The sequence below is a fragment of the Equus przewalskii genome, chromosome 6 (genome assembly GCF_037783145.1).
Source record: "Equus przewalskii isolate Varuska chromosome 6, EquPr2, whole genome shotgun sequence".
Lineage (NCBI taxonomy): Eukaryota > Metazoa > Chordata > Mammalia > Perissodactyla > Equidae > Equus > Equus przewalskii.
The window spans coordinates 11,083,219-11,104,129 of record NC_091836.1 but is presented as its reverse complement, the minus strand read 5'-3'; the positions used below and the strand labels follow the sequence as shown (position 1 = coordinate 11,104,129).

At 36.1% G+C, this 20,911-nt stretch overlaps 1 protein-coding gene across 2 annotated transcripts in view; it reads right to left on the bottom strand.

Annotated features, from left to right (window-relative positions):
* The window catches only part of CNTN5 (contactin 5), a 1,129,093-nt gene that overhangs the window by 100,157 nt on the left and 1,008,025 nt on the right, over window positions 1–20,911 (bottom strand). The window lies entirely within an intron of this gene.

The window sequence follows — 20,911 nt, the reverse complement described above, 5'->3', positions numbered from 1 at the left end:
TTGCAAATGCTCTTTCTTCTTTCTTTGCTTGGAAAGATACTTTTAGACACAGCTCAAATGTCTTGTCCTTGGTAAAGCCTTTCTGGATACTCCCTGGGCTTCTTTAGTTCTGCCACTATTTAGTTATGCTTCAGTACCACTTTGCTCATGTCTTTGAACTAGCACTTGACATTCTTGGAATTCTCCTCCAAGGTCCACGATGGGCATTCCCAGAGCTGAGCGAGATACTAGTGTAGCTGATGATCACTGGGTAAGCTAATGAATGCATGAATGGCTAGCTTCCTTCCTTCTTTGTGCCTGATAATACCTCCTCCTCATCTTTTTTTCTCTCAAAAACATTAGAAAGGAGGGGGCCAGCCCCTTGACCTAGTGGTTAAAGTTCCATGTGTTCCACTTTGGCGGCCCAGGTTCATGGGTTCAGATCCTGGGTGTAGATCTACTCCACTCATCAGCCATGCTGTGGAGGCATCCCATGTACAAAGTAGAGAAAGATTGGCACAGATCTTAGCTCATGGCAAATCTTCATTCACAAAAGAAAAAAAAAAGCCCCCAAATTAGAAAGGGAAATAGGAAAAGACTATGTAGGAAGACAATGGAAAAGAGTACTTAAAAAGTATATCCAGGTTTTGGAATGACACACAGTTGTGTGAACCCCTGTTCTATCACTTATTTAATTTTGAACTAGGGAAAATTACTCTATGGCTCACAGCTTCAATGTGATAATACAAGCAAGGCCCACAGCAATGTGTCTGCCACACAGTATGTGTTTGAGAAATGTTATCTGTTAAAGGGCATCATAATCGCACTCTTAGCCAGGAGGAATGTTTCTTTAATTGGTATTCGCTCCTTCAACAAACTGCACATCAACATTTTCCACGGCTATAGTAAGTTTTCTGATAAGTACCTAGCTTTATTTTAGATATATGTATTCCTCTTTCTCCCTTGCAGAAAACCACTGCACTCAGAATAAGAAGAACTGAATTCTAGTCTTAGTTCAGCAACTTCCTAGCCCTGTGACTCTGGGAAAGTCACTTTATTGGGATAATAACAGCTGCACTGTTTCTCTCATGAATACTGAGGGAAATCAAGTAAAACAATCTACCTACAGAATGGTTGGGAAATGCTTCAAAAGTGTAAAGTACTTGTAAAGCCTTTTTTCAGCAGGATTTAGCAGAATGCTGTGCACATAGTAACCACTCTGAGGATGTTTGGGGAATGAATCGTCAAACAACAGATAAATTGAGGGTTCTCATAAATAGTGGACTCATCCTGAACAATTCAGTCGGAAGCCTGCAAGGTATGACAGTTTCTGTGCCTTCACTTAGGGTTTATTTTACTTTCTCAAGGGGCTCACAAGGGACACTTCCAGCATCCCCAACTGCCAACAAACAGACATATAAACCATTTCTCTCTATAAAGCAAAGTAATATGACATAAAAATTCTGTGAGATGCAATTTTTAAAATCTCTTCTAACAAAAGCTGGGTATCATTTATGAGACATGGATTATTAGACATGATTAATGTTATTGACATAAAATCTTGGATAGTTAAAAGATTTTCCTGGTAACAGTATTTCTTTTTCCCAGAGAATAATTTGTTTAAAGTACCTTACCATGATAAGGAAATAATATACCTGTACATTCTTTTTCTTTTTATAGCTGTTTTTTCCTTAAACCTTTATATAATAAAGGTTTATATAATAAATCTTATATAATGAGATTTTCATGATGACATGAGTTTTAATCTATTTTTTAAGAAAGAAGCTGGTAGTAACTTGCATGCTTAAATAATTGGACATATCATCTGAAACAGAAATATTAATTGCTACCAGTGAAGAAAATACTAGACAAAATGATAGAAGACTTTACTTCACTACCAGTAAAGAAAATTCTAGACAAAATACTATTTGATAAAAACATTTATGTCTATTATGGTGAAATATTAAATGTATCCAACAATGCATTGAAGGCTAAAAATGGCTCTAATATCTCATTACTGGGACCTTGGTATTTAATTGCCAACACCTGTTCTAATAAGATATTTTTAAGTACTAAGAAAAATGCAGAAACAGTTTTACTTGGTGACATAGCTTAAGAGAAAAAAATCAGTTGATGACTCAGTGATGAACTCAGAATGGCTAGATATCCAAACTGGATCATTTAGTATTATAAGCACAAATTCATGGGATCAGTCCACTATCTTGGTTAAAATGAAGATTAGGCATTATGAAGCAGCTCAAAGCATACAGTACCAATTACAGTTAAATTTTAGTCTAATAAATTTAAGAATAAAAATGTTGTCATCCTTATTTCCTAGATGACAAAATTGGATTTATGAAGAATACCGAATGAATGACAAAATGCCCTGTGCATCACCTTAGTGTTTCTCCTTTCCCAAGTATACACACGGGAAGAGGAGGCATGATATTTAACATGTCAGTGGATGCCAGACTTAGGTGGTATGTTTGTGCCCTGATTTTTGAAAGATGTCTCTTATCTGATAGTATATACATTGACTTTCTTTCCCCTAGTGGAGAGGTAAAAGGGCATCCCTTTATCTAAGATTAACGTAAATGATCAAGGCAAAAGGGCTCTGCTATAGATGAATATTTGCATCCCCCCAAATTCATATTGAAACCTAATCCCCAATATGATGGTATTTGGAGGTGAGGTGTTTGGGAGGTAATTAGACTACGAAGGTAGGTGAAGCCTGAATGAATGAGATTAGTGCCTTTATAAAACAGACCACAGAGAGCTCTCTCATCCCTTCTGCCATGTGAAGGCACAGTGAGAAGACGGCCATCTATCAACCAGGAAGAGGGCCCTCACCAGACACTGAAACTGCCAGTGCCTTGATCTTGGACTTCCCAGCCTCCAGAACTGTGAGAAATACATTTCTGTTGTGTATAAGCCACCCAGTCTATTGTATTCCGTTATGGCAGCCTCAATGGACTATGACAGGCTCTAAGTGTGTATAGTGGCATTTCTATGTTAATCTGGTGCTTCTAAGTTAGAAGAGGCATGAAACAGATAAGATCACACAATTTATCAGTTTTATGCTTTCTTGAACTTACTCTTAGCTCCATCCTATCTGTTGCCAAAGTTTGACTTACATGACCACTGAGATGTGAAGGAGAGAGATGGATGTGTTATCTGATAGCACGGTACTCAAGCCAGGCCCAGAGAAAGAGAATTTCTCTTTTGTATGCCTCATATAGTTTTAGCAATCATTCCATTAGCATTGACTCCTAAATTTAGGTTTCTAATAGCAGCTTTCAAGTCAGCTCTTTATATCCTCCATCCCTCACCTATACCCAACTGACATGCCATCGCTAGGTTAGTCCTTCTTTAAAATGAATTTAATTTACAATCTCAAAAGTCTTCACCAGCTGTCTTCACCTACTGCCTACAAGATGGTCCAAGTTTTTAATGAGCATTTGAGGCTGGACTCAACCTATTTTGTCTCTCACTATAGTCAAAAATGTACTCTCTGCACCTTTCTTAATAAAGTGGTTCCCCAGTGATTGCCAAAGTCTCAAAATTCCATCTCATACGTTAAGACCTGGTTCAAGTCTTATCTCTTTCAGAAAGACTCAACTGACCTTAATGACCCTTAATGAAGACTGGCTATGTAATTTGTGAGTCCCAGTGTAAAACGAAATGGTGAGGCCCCTTGTCCAAAAATTATTAAGAATTTCAAAACGGTGACAGCCAAGCATTACACTAAACACAAGACCCTTCTCGGTGTGGGACCCTGTGTGACTACACAGGTTACACACCTGTGAAACTGGTCCTGCTGAACCTTCCACTCCACACTGATGTTGCCTCGGTTTCCCAGAACATGTATGCACATTCTAGGCAATGGTGCTTGCTGGAATAAATAACAGGGAGTTGGCATACATTTCTTTGTAAATTGTAAAATTCCTGTCCTTTCCTAACAATATCTGTACCTTCTGCCTTTATTCTTTATTGACTTGCAGTCTTTTGCTCAATGGATGTTGGCATGAAAAAAGTAGAAATAGAATAGATTACATCTTCTTAAGTCTTGTATTAAAAAACACAGTGATAAAATTTGCTTTACATTAAATATTTGGTGTGGGCCTATCCAGACATTAGTATATTTATGTGCTATTCTGTCCAAATATTTTTTTTTACTTTTATTCTTGCATCTCCAATGCAAGCAAAAAGCTCACTGACACATCTCTGTCAATTTCAATCTGTTTACTTTACACTCAGTTTGTAGGTGATAAACAAGGAGACAACATCTTATGCTTTGAAAAATGGAGATGGAGATTCCCTGTAAAATTTACAGTCCTCGAGCTGAAACGGACCAGAGGGGCTCTCATTCTCAGTTAGAAGCTGGCAGCTTTGTAAGTGCAATGGTTGACCAGTTTTCTCTAAGAGAATTCTAGATAAGAGTGGTATTTAATCTCACATCATTAATATTATGAGAAAATCCTTTCTAGTGTTTGTATGATAAATCAACTTTTTCATGGAATTTCTTCAGTAATTGTATTTTATAATCTGAATAACACCTGGTCTGTAGGTTGGCTTAATGAGGCAACACTGGTAGGTAAAATGATGTTAATAATCATGACAGACGATAAATTGTTTTCCCTAGAGTGAATTACACCATTGTCTAGTAATGGAATAATCTTACTGTCTTTCACTAAGCCTATGCTTCTTAAATCTCTTTAAATTACCTCTCACTGATGTTACATAAAGATGATAGAACTAGTCAGAAAAAATTTTGTTCATCCATGCATTAGCTTGGGTTTTGTAAACAGCTAGTAATGGCATGACCACCAGAAAAGCTCTAGAATAATAACTTTTTACAGTAGCTACACATTTTATTTCATGAGAGCTCATAGCACATACACAGTTATAAAATTGTTCATTCATTCATTTATCAATCACTTGTTAGAGTGTCTATTTTGTCTAAACAGGAAATTGTAAATACTTGGCGCCTTTGAGGTTATGCCCTTCTTTACTCATAGTAAATGTGACTGAGCTTCAGCTCAACCTATGGATTCTTCTCAACACAGTGTTTCAGTTGACAGGAGTTGGTACAGGAACTAAAATCTACTTGTCATATCTGATCTGCACATGATACAAGATAAAAGATAAATTTTACCTTTGAAAAACTCACAGTGCAATGTGAGAGGTAGACAACTGTCTATAGTGCAATGCGTTGTGTTAAAATAGATAATATTACAAAATATCATTGCAGGAAACACTGATTTTAGTCAGAAAGAAAAATAACAAATCATCTGGTTTAATCAATTCCTGTAGAGGTTGGGAAAACTGAAGGCTAAAGAGTGCAGGTGACTTGTCTAAGGGCAAGTTACATGTGGAACCAGAAGTAGAGCCTTGGGCACTTGACTCTCAGTCAAGTGTTCTTCCCATTCTGCTCTTCTGCCTATGAAACCAATCCTTGTCCTGCTTAAACCTGTAGGTAATTTGATTCGCTAGTACTAATTAAAGCAAAATTTGGCAAGTGTATCAAAATAAAATGGTTTCTTTGTATAGTTACATCCATAAAACTAGTTTTAGAAATTAGTTCTCTAAATAAACCATGGAAGTTTTCTGAGAGTGGATTCTTTTTTTTTTTTTTTTTAAAGATTTTATTTTTTCCTTTTTCTCCCCAAAGCCCCCCCGGTACATAGTTGTGTATTCTTCGTTGTGGGTTCTTCTAGTTGTGGCATGTGGGACGCTGCCTCAGCGTGGTCTGATGAGCAGTGCCATGTCCGCGCCCAGGATTCGAACTAATGAAACACTGGGCCGCCTGCAGCAGAGCGCGTGAACTTAACCACTCGGCCACGGGGCCAGCCCCTGAGAGTGGATTCTTTTATGACTACTTTTCATTAGCCATATGTAGACATGAAATGCTGCATCTCCCTTTGAAATGCCAGAATCGCCTTTCTGATAATATGCATGACCCATTAACCTCATTTGCTCATGCCATCATTCACCTTTTTTGTGGCTATTATTCCAGCATTAAGAATCCTCTATATGTGATCCACACTGACATGTTTTCTTTTAGCCATGTGCAGTGCATAGTGACACAGCTTAAGTTGAAGAAGAATTGACCAAATTTGACTTCCTAACCTAAGTGGCTAATTTAGATGGACCAATATTTTACTGATATATCAATGTTTCTATTCTCTCTTTTCTAGTCTTTTCATATTTTCAGTTTATCTTTTAAGCTTAACATTATTTTGTTACACCATCATATACAGGCTTCCAGGATAAACTGAGTTTTATTCTGCTCTTAATTTTGCATTGCAGAATAGTCAGTGTCTGTATGAAAGTCTGGCTATGGGAAGAGTGCTCAGACACCTGTCTATAGAATATCAATTTCTTCCCTGAAATCAGTAAATCCCAGCCAGGTAAAATATAATAGCTCTCATCTCACTCATGAGTTAGGACAAGTGTTTATCTGGTATGTTGTAAAGTCCCAAAGTCTTGGGAATGTAGTAGATCACTCTGTGTTGAAGTGATTTTGCATAGAATTCTAAGAATGAGTCTAGAATGAGGCCAGTTTGTTTATGGGCCTCTGTTTTGCTCACGGCTCTTAGGTCCAAGCAATTTATCACCCCGGGTCTGGGGCATGATGGGGGAGGGAGGGAGGCTAACTCCGTGTTTAGAAGACTAAACTAGAAGAGAGCCACCTGTTCTAATCTGCTTCCGTTTCTCTCCTTCCCTTGTCATTTGTTAATGATCCATCTATACACGGTCTTGCCTATTACTCCTTCTGGGGCTTCGAGTCTACCTCTGCCTTTTGATCTCCAGTCTCTCTCTAGAGTACAATATCTGCCAGTAATTGGAATGGAGCTTTAATGCTCCAAATGAATTAAATTTAATATCTTCAGATTTCCTTCACTTCTGCCCGGCTAGTGTTTATTTTTCCCTATGAGTTATCCCTTCCCCCTTCTAACAAGGTGACTAAACATTACACCATGAGGTATTTAAAATTTGTTTCAAGGGCCAATGATGAGACATATGCTATTTTATGATGACTAAACATGACACTATACTATAGTGAATCTCTCACAATCTGTTTTGTACTACATTGTTTGCTATGCTTTATGGTGACACTACTTGCACATAATGTTGCCCAAAGAATCTATTAGGCCTAGGACTTAGCTTATCGTTCACTGTGGTAGATTAAGGATATCCACACATATTTTGCTACTTGTTCTATTGAGAAGTGAAGTCTAATATCCTACTCCTAGAATATAGACTGGCCTTGGTGACTTTTTGACTAATAGAATATGGCAAGAAATTATGTCTTGGAAATTCTGTGGTTAGATTATAAGAAGACTTGCAAATTTTCCTAGGACCCCTGGAACATTCAAGGGGGAAGCCAGCTGTAATTTAAAAGGTTGACTATCCTGAGGCTGTCACCCTATAAAAAAGGCCATGTTATTTATGTGGAAAAATTTCATGGGGAAAGAAGTCTAGATATTCCCAGTTATTTTAACCATTCTAGCCCAGCCACCAGACTTGTGAGTAAGGGAACCATATTGGGCATTCTGGACCCGGCAGAAGTACAATGAACCAGAGAATCAGTCTAACAGTCAAAACTGAGGCTCAAGTCATATAGCACCCTCTGAGCCATGCAAGTTATCTCCAGCCACTTGGCTACTGCAGCAGAAGTCTCAGCCATTGTGAAACGGATTTAAGCCATCCTTGAGTTTCAAGCCATCCTTACCGTTCTTTGTCTGATTTCCTGACCCACAAAATTGTGAGCAGAACTCACCACTAAGTTTTGGAGTGGCTTGTGGTACAGCAGTGAATAAGTATAAAATAATTTGGTACCTGGTAGTGGGTTGCTGCCGTAACTAGAGCCTACACATGTGGCATTGCTTTGGGGTTATGGTGCAGAGGCTGGAAAGCTATGAGGACAGTATTAATGAAAACTGGAAGGATCTCAAGGAGACTATTAACAAGGGCTTGAGGAACAGTGAGGGAACCGTTATTGGAGGCTGGAGAAAAGGTGATCCTTTATGCAGTGTTGGAACGTCTGGCAAACTACCACCTGAGATAATGTAAACAACACATCATCCACAGAGGACAGACTTTGAATTTGCCTAAGGAGATTTTCAGGAAGAAAACTGAAAGTACCAACAGATTTCTTTTAGCTGTGTATAATAAGGTATGAATACAGACAGACAAGTTGAAAAGAGAGTTGCTCACTTCTCAAGCAGAAGATAAAGGAAATCTAAAAAGCCAGGACTCTAGATTTGAAAACAAAACTATTCCTTATCTGTAGTCTTACCAAATGATAAAGGACTAGCAAAGTAAGAAATGGCCTCAACAAACATCAAATCCAGGGTGGTACCAAATAAGGTATGTCCCAGGGTAAAGATCCCAAGAGTGTGGCTCTAAGACCGTTTGTTTATACCAGAACAGGAAGTGTATTTTCCTACAGCAACCAGACCCTCAGTCCAAGATAGGGAAGAACCCAAAAAAATTGTTAATGGAAGATGGGAAAACATTGAGGAAATTGTCATTGGAGGCTGGAGAAAAGGGTACCTGAGTTATGAACTGGTAGAAAAACTAGCAAAATCCTTGCCTGTGGTAATGTGGAAGATAGAAAAGCTTCCTAATGAATTTATGGATCTGATTAAGGAGTTTATAGGAAGAACAAAAGTGTTAAAAGTGTTGACTACTGACTGACTTCTTTTAGTTGTTTGTGATAAGGTATGAGAGGAGTGACCTGAGCTAAAAGAGAACCTTCACTTTTGGAAATACTATAAGAGGAAATATTGCCAACTCAGGACTTGTTGGGCTGAAAAATAAACTATTTTTCATTCCATCTTCTTGAGCTATAAAAGGACTGAAAAAAAGAAAAGACTTTATATCCACTGGGTAAATGCCACCTAAAGGCAATTTTTAAACTATATTTTGATCTTGTGGGTATCAACCATATTTGTACTTGATTCTTATAAATTATTATGATAAATAAAGATGATATTCAGTTCACTACTATACTCAGTGCCTAGCACAATGTTGGCACATAAAAGCCTTTTCACATATATGAAGATAGTGATTTCCTACAGAATAAGTGTGTTGACAGACATTTTAAAAGAAAAAAATGAGCAAGAATGGTGTAGAAACTTTTATATCTAATCTTTTTGCAAAAACATAATATTCCAAATGGAATAATTAATTTATATAAGAATTTCTAAAGATGAATTTGCCAGTTAAATACCGGACTGTTTCAAGTTTTTCCTTAAAATTCAAATCTTTCTGGTATTCACGTTTTATTTGCAATCTTAGTAAATATTTTAACAAGTGAAATCTTCCACAAGCAGCTGTATTATTTCAACTATGTGCTTCATGGCCAAATCCTGAGTGTTCTTTGGCCAAGCCTAATCTGATAGTTACTAATGCTTAGGAACAAGTCTCTGAATGAAAAAGTACCACACTGTAAAGAAGCAAATGTGGGTCACAGCATCCACGTAAGTACTGTCTTTCACGGTCCTGAAGATTCTCATCAACATCAAAAATACTTAGAATTTAGGGAATTCAAACACATCAGTGTCAGAAAAGACTAACTATTCAAACTACTGCTTAGACTGCGGGCTACAACAGCAATCTTCCAATGAAGATTCAAACAGAAGAAGAATAGTTCAGTTAAGAGAAAAGGTCAAATTGAATAAACGAATCAATCAAATGCCAACTATGAAAAGTTCAAGGTCAAGGACTCTCAGTCAAATTCAACTGACATTTTGAAAGCTCCGTCAAGACACTTTGCCACAGAAAACTCATTTTTAATAACAAGGCTTTGAAATTTTATGAAGGAGAATTTACCAGTTATTTAACATATAAAAAATCAGCTTACTCAGATTGAGATGGAAAATCGTCAGGCCATTATTTACTACTTCTCCTTACTCTTTTGTAACTGTATAATACACCTTCTGATATTTCAAGGAACGTTTACAAGATTCTTCACAGCTGCACATCTTTGAATTGACAGCAAAACCAATGATCATATATGCCCATATATTTTGTCCTAAGATTTAGTATTGGTAGGGCTTGAATTTTTCATTATATGTGGAATTTTTTGTGTGTGCATGTGCTGGTTATATAAAATAAGGGATGCTGATCTCTTACCTAGAAAAAAGGACACTTTTGCATTCTGTAAAATTATTGTTGCTCTTAGAGGAAATCTGTATTTAGCTTTAGAGAAAAGTTTTATCACTTATCAAGATATTATGTATACAGATATATTCTTAGCCATAGAGAAGAATTCTGATTTGAGATTGTTTTTCCAGTTGGACCTCATACTGCCTTAAGAATTTTACAGTTCTAAGGACATCATGAGACTTTGAAAATATCTTCCATGAAATGAGCAGGTACGTAATATTTAACAGAGGAAAATGTGATTTTAGAGCTGTCAATGCTCCCTCTTACAAAAATGGTTAGTGCTTACTAAAAATTTTAAAAATGATTTCACTGTTATTGGATGCCATATCTGGAGAGTTTCTTGGGTTTTAGTCTCTGAATATAACCTTTAAAAAAATCTTAGAGCCTTAGAATCAGATAGGAACATTAGGAGTCACTTACTCTAACCTCTTCACTTTGAAGATGAGAACTCAGAACGTTGACATGACTCATGCAAAGTCATACAGATAAGTAGGAACAAAGCTGAGCCCACGTCAAAAACTCTTGACACCTTCTCCCCACCGGGTCTAGTAATCTTTTACTAAATAATGATGTCACCCTGTAGTGTGCTTTGATGTTATATTATTTCTGGGAACAAAATTTGCTAGCGTCTATTTAAATTAGAAATAGTTTTATTTCTAATTTCTAGTACCCTGCAATCGATTCCTGGGAATCTATCAGATAGAAGCAAAATTGTTAATATATGCAGATACAGATGTTTAGAGATGTTTTCTGTAGCATTGTTCATAAACCTTTCAAAACAGGAAACAAAGTTAATATTTATTAATAGGAAAATGGCTAAATAAACTGAGGTATAGCCATGCCATAGACTATTATGTACCCATTGAAAAGATGGAATTAGAGATATATCAGGTGACATGGAAGAATTTCCAAGATTATTGAATGAGAGTAATGAGATGCAGAAAATGTATGTAAAATGTTTTAATTTTTTAAAAATAATGACAAAAATGTCCCTGTATATCTATAAATCTGCCTTGGATTACAGTAGGACAGAGGAAAATATAGGACATACATTAGGATATTAAGCTTAAGCAGGTGTGGTGAATGCTGTTACGGGAGGATAAAAGTAGGAGAAAATCATCCTAATAAAAGCATGCATGATATTATCTCACTTGTGTAACATGTCTGTGTCTGCTTGAAGAGACGCATGGAAAGATGATTACAAAAATTAATGGTGATTATCTTAAGGTAACGTGACTCTAAGTGATTTTTATTCTTACCTTGTATTATTTATATAAGTAAGAAAAAATCTACTTTAATTAAGGTGAAAAAACGAAAAGCTGACTTTGATTTAGAGCTGAAAGATATGGTTACCATGGAGAAGCACCAAGCTAAGTGTTTATCAACTGCAGATATTATAAACTAATCAGATTGTGTGGCTAAAATGATCCATGCTTGTTAAGCAGCTCTTCCTACACTGTGTCCAAGTGAAGATTGCCTTTCTGTTTATAACTACAGATAGTCATTTAGAACTGAGTCTCTTATGATTCTGCCTCTCTGATTTATGATCTTCTTGAAGAATCTTTTAAGGAGTCTTCATATTTTCTTTTGCTGACTGTCAGACTGGTCTAGCACTATGATTGTATGTTAGCAATCTGTAGCTGCATTCTGTTAGTCTTCACATGATACATCATTCTTCATATACTCTTTTAAAGTCTCTTTGCAAAGGTCATGTTTTAGTTACTCTTGGGGAAGCTGCCACAATGTTCTCTTGCTATTATCTGTTCTCTGTGCCAGCTCAATCCAGCACAATTGTGTAAATGCTGGCAACTACATTCCAAATCTCAAAAGCATGTTACCTTGCTTTTAACATTGAGAACTACTGGTGAGTAACATTGATGACATAGTGAACGTAAAGCTTATGATGCTAGATCCGAGATCTTAATGGCTGGTCAAGAACTTCTAGACACATGGAAGATGACATTTTATAACTGCTTTCTAGATTTTCAGATTGTAATACAGCTTGATGTCACTGAGATGTTCCAAGCTGATAGACTTAGTTTTTATTTTTGGCTTAGTCAAGCACATCGTACTATGCGTCAACTACCTAGAAATATTCAGTTATATTTCTTCAAATTTATCTTAGTTGCACCTGGGATTTCTATGCAGACCTATATACAATCTATATTTGAATTATCTTTTGGTATATTAAACCATACAGTTGAGTTCATTTTCACGTCCTTTTGATTTCATTTGAGATTACAATCATGACCAGATAAGAAATTCTTGGAGGGTTTTCTGAATGACTTTGAAAGTATTCATGGCATTCTTTAGTGTTACCAGCTGAAAATCAACCACATGAAAAATTAATTTTATGCCATTGTGTTCACAGGTGGAACCTTCACCTTTAAGTCCAAGGACTTGAACAAAACTGTCTAATGTGAACTATATTCATTATAAACTGTCAAGTTTTGCATGTCTTAATCAATATACCGTATTCTTCTTTGTTCTTATGTTCAAATGTCTTTTGGAAACTCCTAAAATCTTTTGAATTCTCAAGTCTAACGTTTACTTGAGGAACACATTCACATCCTACAAGCTGTATTCCTTTATTCTACCTTAAAGCCACAGTTGTAAGCACACTCATCTATATAAATAAGTTTCATAGGAAACAGAATTATTGAATGTAGAAGTTGAAAATGATATGAATTTGGACTAGTTAATTTTTTCATCTCTACTATTTTCCTTGGATTATTTTACTATTATCACAGCTTCACATAATAAACTCTTAATTCTAGATTGTGAACAGTTTCATAAATATTTCCGTTCTTTCCAACATAACACAAATAATAATACTACCATTCATTAATGAGAAACAATTGGAACATGCTGGCTAAGAGAATCAATGAATTCACTTTGGGTATGGAATATTCAGCAATTTCATGTTTGTTTTAGATATATCAATAATCTGTTTTCAGTCATTCATTAATAAATATATGTGCCTTTGTTTCTATAAAAAGATAACTGAAGCACAGAAATCACTGGAACCAATTTTTGGAAGAGACATTTAACATGGATTATTTAGGATAGAAGAGGTAGCAAATATTATAATTGTCTTCAAAATAGGTTGTTTTTATAAAATGCCAATCAGTTCATTCAGTTTTTTAATTATAAAGATTAAATTTTCTCTGTTAATTTCTTTCTAACTGCTGCCAATTTTCTATTAACAATTAAAGTGATTAAAATTTCCTAATATTTTAAAAAAGAGAACAAAAATCATATAAAAATGGAAAAATGACTTTGTACAACTAGATCCAGTGCTTTGACTGGCTTACTGTAATTCAATAAAAAGGGTCGATTTAGATAGTGACTGATTAATTTAGTTAGAGCAGTTGACCCAGATTGTGTTGCTAGTAACAGCACATATTGAATTTTAGGGTTGTGCAAATGATTATTTTTCCAAATGCTTACTTTTTCCCCCATATAACACCACATGTATAATCTAGCTTTTAGTTTGGTCTTAAAAATGATACCATAACTGAAGTTAAGGGTCATTTGGCACTGATAATTGTTTAGACTGTGTGGTAGATTGTGGCAGTAATGGTCCAAAGTTTTTCATGCCTTCCTGGATCCATACCCTTGGCTAACCCCCTCCCACACTCACTGTGCCTCTCTAAGTGACTTGCACTGGGCCATGACACATTAGTAAACATGGAACATACAGATGCTTGCAATGTGCGTGTGCCTTGGAGATCGCTATTTTGGAACTCTGTGGCAACCACGTGGCATAGCCTGGGCTAGCCTACTGTAGGGCAGAGACCACTTAGAACAGAGACATAACATTCTAGCTGCTGTCTCCCCAAATGACTCCCAGTTGACCTAATAACTGACTGCGGATGCATTAATGAGCCCAATCGAGAGCAGCAGAAAAAACAACCAAGTTCAGCTCAAATTACTGACTCATAGAATTGGATCATAAATTTTGTGGAATTTATTTTGTAGCAAAAGCTAACTGAAACAGAAATGAGAACAGTGATTGAATGAGACATTTGTGAATCCTGGGATAAAGGTTGCAAGCTAGAGAAATATAAAAAACTATGACGAGAGGACAGATGGTGGTAGATTGCAAAAACGGCCACACACTTTGCAGTTCCTCCCAGCAGGAGTTTCTCTACCCTTTGAACCTGGCATGGCCTTATGACTTATTTTTAACCAACAGAAGTGACATTGAGTAAGTTCTGAGCCTAGGCCTAAGGGATTATACGAGGCTTCTGATCTTAGAACCTTGAGACCTCCATGGGAACAAGTCTGGGCTTGCATGGTGGATGATGAGAAACACACGGCCCACCTGTTTGTAGCCCCAGAAAACAGCCAGGTGATCCCCAACATTAGTGCCTCAAAGTTAGCTGGTAGCTGACTACAGAGGCACGAGTGAGCCTTGCTGAGAGGGAGGGACTCCAGCCAAGTCCAGCCCAAACTGCTAACCGATAGAACCATGAATTAAATAAATAGTGGTTTGAAGCAACTAAGCTCTGGGTGGTTTATTTTGCAGCAGAAGCTGACTGATACAGACTATGTTTGTTTTATGGTCACTTCTATGTGTATATTTAGGATAACTACTCTTCAATTCCTTTCTACAGTTATTCATAGGAAACAAAAGGAGATGTGCAAAAGGTATCCATTGATATATAAACTGAAATTTTCTCCTCTCTAAATATATTTATATCTCAACATCTAAAATATAAAAATAAAACGGACCAATGGATTATTCCAGTCAGAATTTTGGTATGAGACTAAATTTGGTCAGAAACAGCAGTGCGGGCAAAACCTAAAAAAAGTTAGCTAAGAAAAAATAATCCTTAATTTTTTCTGTCTGGTTATTCTTAAAGGCAAATGGAACATTTTTACTGAAATGCTTGCACCTCTAACACTAGCTAAAGTTATTTTAAACACTAGAGACATTGCAGTAGTCTGTTCAGAAGCCTTACAACGTGATGGGCACAGTGAGCAAAGCCTGTCAAAAGTCCCTTACTTCAGGGAAAGCCAAAGGTATTTCAGTATTTCTTACTATTTAAGAGATGGATAATGGCAAGGAGAGTGCAGGTTTCAGAAATACTTTTAGGAAATACTGTCACTATGTTTAATAAGTACTTTAAAACAAGTTTTGCCAATATGTTATTTCTTTTTGGTGGTGCTATCCTCAGTTAAAAAGGATAAAATATAGTATTTTATAGTTTCCATCAGGCTTCTTGATATGAAATCTTTGAACTGTTTAGTACAATGTTGTAGCTTCACAATTAATGCATTCTAAATTATTCTAGCTAATTTTGCTTCAAAATATTTAATTCTTTCAGTTTAACAGATGTGTAAGGTGTATAATGAGAAACAGTTTGATTTTAGGGTAATTTAAAAATTATCAGTTAGATTATTACCTTACTTTATACTAGTTGATTGAATAACCTTTAGTAATGAACTTAATTGAATTCAGTCGAACATTAATTTTGGGAAGAAGTCGTTCTGCCAATGACATACTTGGTTAATAATTCAAATTTCTCCTCCAGAGTTCATTTCTCTCAACAGTATAATGTCTCAATACTATAACACTTATCACATTAAAGAGTTGTTTAAAAGTCTGTCTAGATTAAGAGTTCTAGAAAGGAGAAATCACGCTTTATTCCCTGCCCTGATATAGTGCTATACATATTACAGGTAACTGTTAAGTTTTTGTAAAGTGAATAAATGTATTAAAAATTTTCCTGATATTGGTATAGTCACATTGTTTTTTTTTTGTGTGTGTGTGTGTGGTAGTTAAGCAGATGAGCAAGGAAATGAGAACATGGCTACATATAAAATTCTGTTTTGTTTATATAATAATTAATTTAACAAACACTTTATTTAGCAAATAATCTGCCAGGCATGATGCTAGATGCTGGCAATGGTTAGCAAGATAGGTCTGATTCCTGTCCTCAAAAATACATAATGTTGTGGGGCCAGCACAGTGGCACAGTGGTTAAGTTCGTACATTCCGCTTTGGCGGCCCAGGGTTTGCCAGTTCGGATCCTGGGTGCAGACCTACACACTACTTGTCAAGCCATGCTGTGGCAGGTGTCCCACATATAAAGTAGAGGAAATGGGCACCTATATTAGCTCAGGGCCAGTCTTCCTCAGCGAAAAGAGGAGGATTGGTGGCAGATGTTAGCTCAGGGCTAATCTTCTGCAAAAATAATACATAATATTGTAAAAGAATAAATGTGGAAGGAAGGATAAATTCTGATTTTAGCTCCTGTTTTCCTTAACTGCACTGCATTCTTAGAACTGCATCTAGAATAACAAGCAGCTTCCTGAAAAAAATCACATAGGGCTTCTCAGGGAATTATCTCAATGACCCTGAATATCAAATCTTAGCATTGTAATAGTAAATTTCTTTTTTATTACCCCAAAGAAAGCTTCAAGCAATATGCAAATTTATGTAAAACACATATACTTATGCCAAGCAACATAAAATTTATCCCTGGATTTAATTTGGAAAAATCTGGCAGCTTTATTTTTGCTGGGAATATGTAACTTGCTATAATTGGAACCAAGAATAATCATGGTCTTTTACTTACTGTTCATAGATGAGTATGAGAAGCTTTCTTTAAAGTAGAATTACTATAGTAACGTATTAGATGAGGTTTGCTTTAGCTGTAGGTCTCACCATTTGTTATTGGGATTTGGCAGACGAAACCTCAGTGTCATTCATATTTTCCTCATGGTCAGTCTCTACCTCAATGTCTTTTCCCCTTCTGCTTCCTCTTGCTGCTTTGCCTGCAATGGTCCTTATTCTTTCTAAGAATAGGCTCAGGTATTACTTGGTCTAGGAAGTCTGCTCTGTTTCCACAGGTTGGATGATGTGTAACTTGGACTGAATTCCCTGAGCATACGTCTTCCATTGCTCTTGCCACATATCGGTTTATACGTCTGTTTCTCTCTAAGACTCTAAGCTCCTCAAAGGTAGCTTTCTATCATCTCAGTTATATTGATAAGCCTCCCATAAAATGTTTGTTATTGATTCCTATAGAATCCTCAGTTCCTGGACAGGTGCCTAGTGTATAGATGCTCAGTAAATCTTTGTGGAACTGAGATAAATTCAGAATTCCTGTATTGTACACTGATACTCTATAGAGTCATCAATTATTCATTAAAGATAACAGTGTCATGCTTTCCAAATTCTCTAAATTGATCTTTTCTACTTCCTTCATATAAGGGATAGCAGATGAAGAAAGGAAATGAATAATAATAGCTCAATATTTCTTTCTAAAATTTCCTATTGCTCCTTTTCCAAGACAGAAAACATCTTTGAGAGGCTACCTACATCTTTGAGAGGCTAACAACTATTAGAGTTGTTAATTCTAGACTTCTAAAGTCACTTTTATATGGTAATATGATAAAAATAGTCCATAGAAGAAACTAGAGGATTTTGAAAAGCTAAAAGCTAAACACATCATAACACTTAGGCCCCCTTTAGAATTTAATACAAAACAGATGCAGAAAGAGAAATTGCTAAATAAAGGTAGAATTCCAAAAATGTCTTGAGAATAATAGCCTCTCAAAACCCCAATTCTTTGAAAATCATTTTGAGAAATAATACAGGAGTCAGTCTAAAATACAATACCCACATATCAATAGTATTCAAAGTGTAAAACTGAACAATCTTTGCTTATAAAACTCCTAAACCTTATGTGGTATTAGAGAATAAGGACAGCCCTTTATTTACCAAGGCTTTCAACAATTAAAAAGAATAATCTTCTTTTATATATCATTTCTTCAAGGTAAAAATTCTAGAATTAAAGGCCTTTTTATATTATGCATTTCATCACTCTGCAGGTTAAATTATATCCCATGGGTACACAGGTATACATTGGGCATTCTTTTTAAAGTCACAAAAAAACCTATAAAACGTACCAGTATTGCTGCAACATGATAACTAGAATCCACTGTATATTTCTCTTTTATTAAGAACTCCTGTGATTATTATTTCCAGAGAAAATAATTACCTTTAGCACAATATCAAAAATATTTAAATTTTCATGTGAAGCAAAATGAGTAAAACTATGGATCACTGATGGTCCTTATAATTAGAATAGAAGTTACAAACTTTCGTCAGTTAACAGAAAACAAAAAAGCTATTTAGATATTACAGTCAATATTTGTTTCTAAATGACCTACTCTAAATGGCTAGTTCTTTTTTCTTTTTAAGTTGTAGGTTGATAGAGACAGATTCTTTTTTTTAAGATTTTATTTTTTTTCCTTTTTCTCCCCAAAGCCCCCCCAGTACATAGTTGTATATTCTTTTTGTGGATCCATCTAGTTGTGGCATGTGGGACGCTGCCTCAGCGTGGTTTGATGAGCAGTGCCATGTCTGCACCCAGGATCCGAACCAACAAAACACTGGGCCTCCTGCAGCAAAGCGCGTGAACTTAACCACTCAGCCGCGGGGCCAGCCCCTAAATGGCTAGTTTTTAATTCATATACCCCTACCTTCGCTGTTTCCTTTAGCAACTCTACGAATATTTATTTAGTCTTTAATGCATTGGGTACTACACTGAGTTCAGAAAATAAGCATGTTCCTAACTTCTGGAAATGTAAAAGGTGGAAGGGAAGGACGTAAGCAATATTTACAGTAGATTTGGATACTTGCTCTGGTGGAGGGATGGGAAAGGTATAATGGAAGCACTGGAAGCACTGGGGGTGAGGAAAAGAAGGAATCTGAAACCCTACCAGCTCTCTGACTTAAAGACTGAATTTTGGTGGCCAAAATCTCACATGAAACCAGCAATGCTATAAGTAACATACTCAGTAAAAACAGATATGATTTTAAATGTCTCAAATGTTGAAACTATTTTCTTCAGGAGAATGGTTGACACCTTTGTACTCTACATTCTTGGCCTCATCTTCAGCAGTAAAAGCAATGCAACATATTGCATCTCATATGCATTTTGAAAGAATCTTCAAAAGACTAAAAAGGGAAGTTGATAAAAATGAGTTCACACACTATAAAATGAAACAATTACAGCAGCCAGAAGAGTGAGCTTTAATTAATGGGAAAATACACCCACAGAACAGCTGAAGAGGCAAATGTAGTAGGATATTTTAGGATGTTCTTCAATTCATTGTCAGTAAATTTTATGGGAGAAAGTTTTAACAATTTGGTGATTTGATCTTACAGAGCATATGACTTTAATGTTTTAATAGTGATCAAGTAAGTAAGGTAAAAATAGGCTGGTTTGTCCAGTTAAAGAGATGAAACTGCAGAGAAGAAACACAATCTTTCCATGTCTTTGATTTTCAAAATGCCACAGTGAAAAATCACAGCTAGTTTGAGTCCTTCATATCTTTGCTTTGAAACATAAAACCTGATTTGGAATATCATTTATAACGAAGAAGTTTTAAGCTCAAAGAAGCTTAAATGATAATGGTGGCTGTGTCGTAAATGCTTGAGGCTGTATTTCTCAGCGCCTCAGCAGTGAGGCCCTTCGCCCCTCTTCTTGAGGCTCAGTTTCTTCTTTTTGTGTAAGTTGCCTGACTCACAGTGTTGTTGTGAGAGTCAAATAAAATAATACGTAAGAGAAAGGAAGGGCAAAATTTCTCTTCATGATGTAAAATTCTATTTATGTATTTTAGCCTACATCTTAATTGGATAATGAGACTGTTTCTAGTTTATTCTGAAATGATTAATCTAATGTTGAAGAATCTAACTTGTAGGGTTGGCTTTAAAAATATAATTATATATAACCGAAACATATTTTTGGCAAAGGAACAGGAGATTGCTCAAGGTAGTAAAGTTTACAAATATTAGAAAAAAGAACTTGTATAGTGTAAATGTAACCACATAATCATAGTACAAACTTTATAAGAGTGTGTGATTTTGGATGAATATATGAAAATCTTACCAGCAGTGAGAATAATTCACCCACAACTTATAAAATGGATGAAGCATATTTATCCACATTATTTACAAGATGATACAATTTAGCATTAAACTTATTGAAAAAGTAGGAGATTTAAAATGTTATCTCCTCAAGTAGTTCTAGATATGCTCTAGGTTTGAGAGAAGATATTGGGAGACACTGTTGTATTGGGGTTCAGGACAAGTTTGACTAATAACTTTCCTATGCAACAATTGTTTAAATTTGGGAAAGTTGAGCACTTTTCTGAATCTCTTTTTCTTCCATCAATAGCAAAACTCCTAAACCAAAACAAAACTAATTGCTATATCGTAGGGCATTTGTGAGAAGTAACTGAAATAATAACATTTGAAAAGTTTAGCCTGTTGCCAAGTGTCTAGCAAGCATTCAATGGATGATGGCTATTATTATTATTATCATTTTGTGTTACTCATACCTGTTTCCAGAGGTTTCTTGGTGATGGCATTTGCCATTATGGCTGTCTTAGGTCAGAGTTTCAGAGAAACAGACTCTGAGATGGAGACTTCATTGAAGAATGCCTTTGGGATTAACATTTGTAGGGAAAATGAAGAAAGTAGAATTGAGCAGAGGGGGTGTTTAACTGTGATGCGGTCACAAAAAAGGCCTCAGCTTATCCCACAGGGAACTCTGGAGCTGAGATGACCCTTCAGAATTGTCTTACTCTGAGGCAAGAAACTCGGCCTTTATAACCATCCCTATGCACTCATCACCCTTACCCTTGGGCATGGGCTGTGGGGTGGGGCATAACTTAGGCCAAAAAGTCTGCTTGGCTGAGGAAAATTAGCAGACAGGGAGCCAGCTGATAGCTG